The sequence below is a fragment of the Palaemon carinicauda genome, chromosome 5 (assembly GCF_036898095.1).
Source record: "Palaemon carinicauda isolate YSFRI2023 chromosome 5, ASM3689809v2, whole genome shotgun sequence".
In the NCBI taxonomy this organism is placed as follows: Eukaryota; Metazoa; Arthropoda; class Malacostraca; order Decapoda; family Palaemonidae; genus Palaemon; species Palaemon carinicauda.
In genome coordinates this window covers 110,780,375-110,787,874 of record NC_090729.1, presented here as the reverse complement: position 1 = coordinate 110,787,874, position 7,500 = coordinate 110,780,375, and positions in this window count along the sequence as shown.

Here is a 7,500-nt window from a genome sequence, read left to right as displayed (position 1 = left end):
TGTTGTCTTTTGTTCCATCTCAATAAACTTATAGCAGTTTTCAATAGTACAGGGAAACAAAAGGTTCTTAGGAACTTAAATTTTAAGTATATTTTCATGACTGTTCATTTTAATAATACAGTAGCTGTATTAGGCAATAATGGCATTAATGAAGAGAAAAGTCAATAATAATATTAAAAATTATAACAACAGTAAGAGTCACAACAAAGTAAACAACAACTAAGTATTGATAACAGTAGTAATCATAATGCATCAATTAAAGGCGTCAGAATTATATAAACAAAAGTATCGATAACAGTATTCAGGGTCATGGATGATAATAAAGTATCATCAGTATCATGTTAACAGAAGTATCAATAACAACATGAAATACAGCTAGAATTTTAGTCCAGTGTCAGAGCATCTTCATCACTACTGTCATCAGTAGTGCTATCATTCAAGTCAATTACAAACTCATCAAGTAACTTATCAAATGCTGAATCTTTGGCACGATACAATTCTTCGATTCTCTTGACATGTTCTATAGCATTTTGCCAGTGCTGTGGCGTCACATGATCAACTGCTTCTTTTGTAATTTTTTCAACAATTTTCAGAGACTGGTCGCTATTAGAATTACGTTTTTTTATTTCTGTCTTCACTTGGGCCCAGATAAGTTCGATAGGGTTGAAAATGCAGTGATAGGGAGGTAGACGAAGCACTTTATGGCCATAGTGAGCAGCAATTTCATCTATTTCGTACTTTTGAATTTCCTTGTGGCGCTGGCAGAGCTGAAGAAGTTCGAGTTTTGTAAAAGAAGGGTCATGGTCAATGTTATTTAGAACCAACCAGTCTATGATTTGGGCTTTTCTGTTGCTACTTGTCGGGACCTTGTTGATTATTTTAGAGTGATAAGGAGCATTATCGATGATGATAAGGGACTCCTTCTTGATATTAGGAAGAAGTTGTTCTTCTAACCACATTTTGAACCTTTCGTTATCCATCGAGTCATGTTAATCACCCTTTGATCCGTTTTTTGATTTGAACATAAGCAATGCTCCCGGTACAAAACCCTCATCACTTCCTGCATGTACTATTATAAACCTTGAGCCTCTCCCTGACTTCGTTTTCGGTCCTACTGATCCATCTTCATTAGTCCAGCACTTTTCGACGGTGAGGTTCTGGTTCACCCAAGTCTCGTCCACGAATACCTCCGGTCTTGGCTATGGACTCTCTCGATTTCTCTTCAGTTCTCTAAGATACTTGTTCCTTGTTATAATGATGTCCTGTCTCTCCATGAGTATCTTTCTTCCGCTTGAGACTTTCTTGTACCTAAAACCAAGATTCCTGACTATTTTGTAGAGGGAACTTCTCGAACCAGTAAAATTAGTAGGAGGTTCCCGAACTTTTGCCAACAAATTTGCTAATGTAGGAAGGTCTCCTCTGTCATAAAAGGATAGGATCTCTCTCCTAACACAATCTCTGTCGAAACTATCAAGATTATCAACAACAGTCGATTTCCTTTTCCGGGGCAAGGGTGAATGAATTATACCGTTTGAAGATTTCATCTTCTCAGATTTGATGCGATAGATAGTTCTCTCTGAAACTTGAGTTGCTGTTGCTGTCGCCTTAATGATTTCTTTCATTGTCTTGCTAGGGCCCTGTGAATTGAAATATTGAAAAACATTCATTATTATATTACGGCACTGACTGGTAAGCCTACTGCCAGCAGCATGTATATGCCTGGTGTTTGAAGTGCCTTCATCTTTGCTTTGTTCCATATCGTCTCTTGTGGCCATGGCTGAAATAGGTGAAATCGACAGTGAGCCAATTGCTCGATAGCAGATTCTAAGCTGATTGATGGTGGCGGTGTGTGCAGACGACAACTCGCCAGCTGTTCCTTTCTCAACTCCTCCACCCCAAATGTTTCGGCAAGCTTACATTTCTACGATAGTATTTTGTTCTTAGGCGTTATACAACCTTCAGCAATGTATAATCAATACGTTTTGCTTTTTTCCAAACCACCAATGGCACGTTTGCGCTAAAAATCTAGCTAGAAATTTAAACATTAAACTTCATGCGTTTGAAACATATTTCAAGTCTACAGCTTCGGAGAGTCTTGTTTCATAACTGTTAACTATTATATAATAATTTGGTATGTAACTTCTTAATACTTACGTTTATTACAACTGGTATTTACATAACATTACATAATTTGCCTCTTATCTCAATCTATGGCCGTATAATCACAATTCTAAAACAGTGTGAAAACCAAACTGAGATATTCGGACAACACGACACTCATCCAATCAGCGACAACCAGCTAAGTGCAAGTTTAGTGCAAGTTTGACAGGTTTAAAAAAATCGACTATAGGGTTGTAGCTTAGCTAGTAATAATAATAATAATAATAATAATAATAATAATAATAATAATAATAATAATGTAAAGAAGTTAACTCATTCAACCGTTTACAAAACACTAATTGTTCACTCAAAAAAAAAAATGATTAATCACGATAATAAAAAACATATTAAGCTTTCGAGGGAAACATTGCCCTTCTCTTCATTTTACAAATAATTAAAAATTTAAAAGGTGGTACAAAAGAGGTTTGTGTAGTAGAGAAACTTTCACAATCTCAGAAAACAAAAACAACATTCAATTGGACTTGTTTACATCTTTTAAAAACCTACAAATACTTTAAAACAGTTTAAAAATCATCATTATAATTTCGGAAAGACTCACCATTGTCCAGCGCTGAAATCCTGTCGACTTGAACATCACCTCAACATTGACGACTCTGAAAAATAATAAAATTAAGATGTTTATGTAGGATGAAATGAATCTCACTTCAAAAATGTCCAATAACATAAGAAGCTTGAATTCACTTATGTTGATCACATAAGTAAGATATGTTGAAAGCAGTTTTACATCAGAAATACATAAGTACGAGATAGAGGTCAAGATACAGTTGACATACACTTGGAAAAAAAACTAATTTCAATCAGAAATTCTCCGAAAAAAATATAGTTCTCAGCCGTATTTCAGTAAAATAAATGCGACCGTAATTTTACCCTACTTTGTTACTATTCTTCTTAGGGGTTAGAGACCGTAATATCACTCCTTAACGTCAATATATCCGTTTTTAAAACGGGCAATATCTCACAGCATTTATTCCAGGATTTTTACCGATTTTACGGCAAATTTTTAACAGTGTACGTGGGAAAAACACCAAGGATTTCTAATACTGTGATAGAAGGTCTGTAGAATACATGTATTCTATAGACCTTGCTGTGACGTATATTCTTCATTGCTTCTAGGTACAGAATCCACACTTCTAAATGTTTTAAACAGGAATACTTATGCTTCTTACATAATTCTAAATTTACCGTAATTACTCTTGTACATTAGTACTTTTCTAAGCGTGCATTATCAGTCTCTAGTTGTTCATTCACCCATTTGTGCGTATTTTTGCTGCAGTCAATGGAATAACTCTGGTACACTTAGAATGTAAAATTCCATCAGATAGGTCCAACAACAGTTGCTGCATTTTTAAAAATCTTTTTTTATATAGAATGAAGACTTCGGTAAATACAAAGGTAAACTAGACGGGCACTTAGTAGAGCGCAGATCTCCGCCGCGGCAGCTTATTTCTCAGCCGTTTGCTCGACCTTGACCTTTGACCTTAACATCTGTTATTTTGCGCAAGTTAGCAAGAAGAGGAGCTTTTAGCACTTGTTGGAGAATTAGTAATGTTACTCCTCTATGTAAATGTGTTTGTGGTAGCTCAAGTCCCACTGATTACCGCCCAATTTCCATAACTCCCATAGTATCTTAAGTTTTTGAACGTGTTCTGGCAAAACGTCTTAATAGGTTTGCTGAACGTGAGCATCTACTCCCTAGTTTGCAATTTGGTTTTCGTAAAGGCCTTGGAGCATGTGATGCCCTTCTTACAATTTCCAATGCAGTACAGAAATCCCTTGATTGTGGTCAGGAAGTTCGTATGATTGGCCTTGATTTTAGTGCTGCCTTTGACCGTGTTAATCATGAGGCCCTTGTTTTCAAACTGAAACAGTTAGAGTGGGTGGGTCATTTCTTAGCATTATTATTGATTTTTTAAGTAATAGATCTCAAAGAGTTGTTGTTGATGGGCACCATAGTGATTATAGGAATGTGATATCCGGTGTTCCAAAGGGTAGTGTTCTTGGCCCATTACTTTTCATACTATATACACATGACATGTGGTTTGGCCTAGAAAACAAGCTTGTTGCATATGCAGATGATGCTACTCTCTTTGCATCAATTCCATCCCCTGAATGTAGATCTGGGGTTGGTGAATCCCTTAATAGAGATTTAGCTAGAATTAGTGCATGGTGCAAATTATGGGGTATGAAGTTGAATCCTAACAAAACTCAAAGTATGATTGTAAGTAGGTCAAGGACGGTGGCTCCTCAACATCCGGATCTCAATATTGATAATGTTTCTTTAAATTTGTATGACTCTTTCAAAATTTTAGGTGTGATTCTCGACCGCAAATTTACTTTTGAGAAACATATAAGGTCTGTGTCTTCTTCAATTGCACAAAAAATTGGCTTATTGAGAAAGTCTTTTAAGATTTTCGGTGATCAATCTATTTTTAAGAAGTGTTATAATTCTTTCATTCTACCTTGTTTTGAGTATTGTTCTCCTGTCTGGTCTTCAGCTGCTGATTCTCATCTTAATTTGTTGAACAGAAACTTACGGTCTATTAAATTTCTTATTCCTGATCTAGATATTAATCTCTGGCACCGTCGTTCAATTAGTTCATTATGCATGTTGCATAAGATTTTTCATAACTCTGACCATCCTTTACATTCAGATCTCCCTGGACAATTCTATCCTGTTCGTAATACTAGGCAGGCAGTTAATTCTAATAGCCAGGCCTTCTCCATCATGAGGCTCAATACTACGCAGTACTCTAGAAATTTTATTCCAGCTGTTACCAAGTTGTGGAATGATCTTCCTAATCGGATAGTTGAATCAGTAGAACTTCAAAAGTTCAAAGTTGGAGCAAATGCTTATTTGTTGACCAGGCGGACATGAGTCTTTTTATAGTTTATTTATGACATATTTGTTTTTGATGTTGTTTATAGTTTATATGTGACATGTCTGTTTTGATGTTACTTTTTTAAGAACGATTTATTGTTAATTTGTTCTCTTCATTTATTTATTTCCTTATTTCCTTTCCTCACTGGGCTATTTTTCCCTGTTGGAGCCCCTGGGCTTATAGCATCTTGCTTTTCCAACTAGGGTTGTAGTTTGGCTAATAATAATAATAATAATAATAATAATAATAATAATAATAATAATAATAATAATAATAATGTATTAATTGGCATGGATTTTCATAAACTCAAATATGAACCAAGTTTCAAGTTTGTGACAACGATGTCCAAACTTATGGATGATTACGTGAATTGAACATTTTGCTTGACCTTTGACCTTGACCTTCCAAAATTGAATCATTTCCAACTTTTTACATAACAGCTAATCCCTGCAAGTTTCATTACTCTACAATTAAATTTTTGGCCAGGAAGCTGTTCACAAACAAACACACATACACACACAAACAGGGAGGAAAACATAACCTCCTTCCAACTTCGTTGGCGGAGGTAATTATCACTCATACTAGACGTCTCACTTGTGTCCTTGCATAACACTACATATTGAAATGAAATAAAATTATTTTCATATTTCTTATTTCAAAGGGTAAAAAGTACATTCATGACTCAGCCATTAAATATCAGCCTTCAGCCAGATAGAAGTCCCTTGAAGATAATCATTGCTTAGGTTGTGGAGAAAAAAAAAATACTGATAATTGTATGACAAGATCAGAGAAAATACAATAAAGGATAATGCCTGGGAGTATTGTAGTTCTTCAAAATATTCAATATCAAACTTAAGAGCGCATATTCCCACGTACCTAAACTGTTGGAAAAAAAAAAAACTAAATTTAACCGGAAATTCTCCGTAAAAATATATTGTTCTCATCCATATATCAGTAAAATACAGGAGACCGTAATTTTACCCTACTTTGTTATTATTATTTACGAGTTGGTGACCATAATATCACTCTTTTACATCAACATATCCGTTTTTAAAACGATAAATGCCTGGCAACATCTATTCCAGGATTTTTACCGTTTTTTACGGCAAATTTTTGCTACTCGAGCTATCAATAGTCCCTAGACGAAAAAATAAAATCTGAATGAAGAAAATATGACTCTTAATACTAAAATTATTCGTAGACAAATAATTTTTTTTCATTGCTATTATAAATATATAAAAATATACAGGATATTCATATGTAAATAAACTTGAAGCAGGACAGTCGAATTTCAATACCCTGTCGTCTAAAGTTCTGATTGATTGATTAATTGAATATTAAATATAGTCCTTAAGCTAAGCACTGGAGCATCAAAGACCATTCAGCGCTATATAACGCAAATCAATCAATCATACCCGTTTGGTATTATTTTAACTTATAAAATCAATCACACCTCTTTCATAAAATAACCCCTAAATGCGAAATAAAAAGGAATTCAATGGATTGAAATAATAAATTAAAGCTCGTGATATAAACCAATACAGTGAATAACTTTTTTATAGTTCAGGGTATCACAATTTTCCCCCAGAATATCAAAGGTTCTGAGCACTGACTTCAAAACACTGTCCCGAGGATCATTTCACAGATACACTGTCACTCTTCCTTGAGGGTACACTCAGGCATACTATTCTATCGTATTTCTCTTCCTTTTGTTTTTTCTCTAAGTTTTTTATAGTTTATATAGGAGATATTTTAATGTTACTATTCTCAAGATATTTAATTTTTCCTTGTTTCCTTTCTCCACTGGGCTATTTTCCCTGTTGGAGCCCTAGGGCTTATATTTTTATGCTTTTCCAACTAGGGTTGTAGCTTAGTTAATAAAAATAATAATAATAATAATAATAATAATAATAATAATAATAATAATAATAATAATAATAATAATAATAATGAGGACTATTTTACAGATTTGCAGCAAAGAAAATGTCAGATATGTGGTAAGGGCTGACAATGGGACACATCGACATAAGCAAACAATACTTCTGGAGACACGATCACAAAGGTGATTTAGAAAGTTCCTTGTTACAATGCAGCTTAAGGAAAAGATTAAACGGAATATAATCAATAACTACAGTAAAAATAAACCCCACTTTCAACTAAAAAAAAAAAAAAACATAGGCATTAATTACCTAGTATCTGGTTCCAATACACATATTTACAACACAGTTGGTAACACTATTATTATTATTATTACAATTACTTGCTAAGCTACAACCCTAGTTGGGAAAGCAGGATGCTATAAGCCCAGTGCTCCAGCAAGGAAAATAGCCCAGTGAGGAAAGGAAACAAGGAAAAATACATTTTAAGAACAGTAACATTAAAATAAATAATTCCTTTATAAACAATAAAAACTTTAACAACACAAGAGGAAGAGAAATTA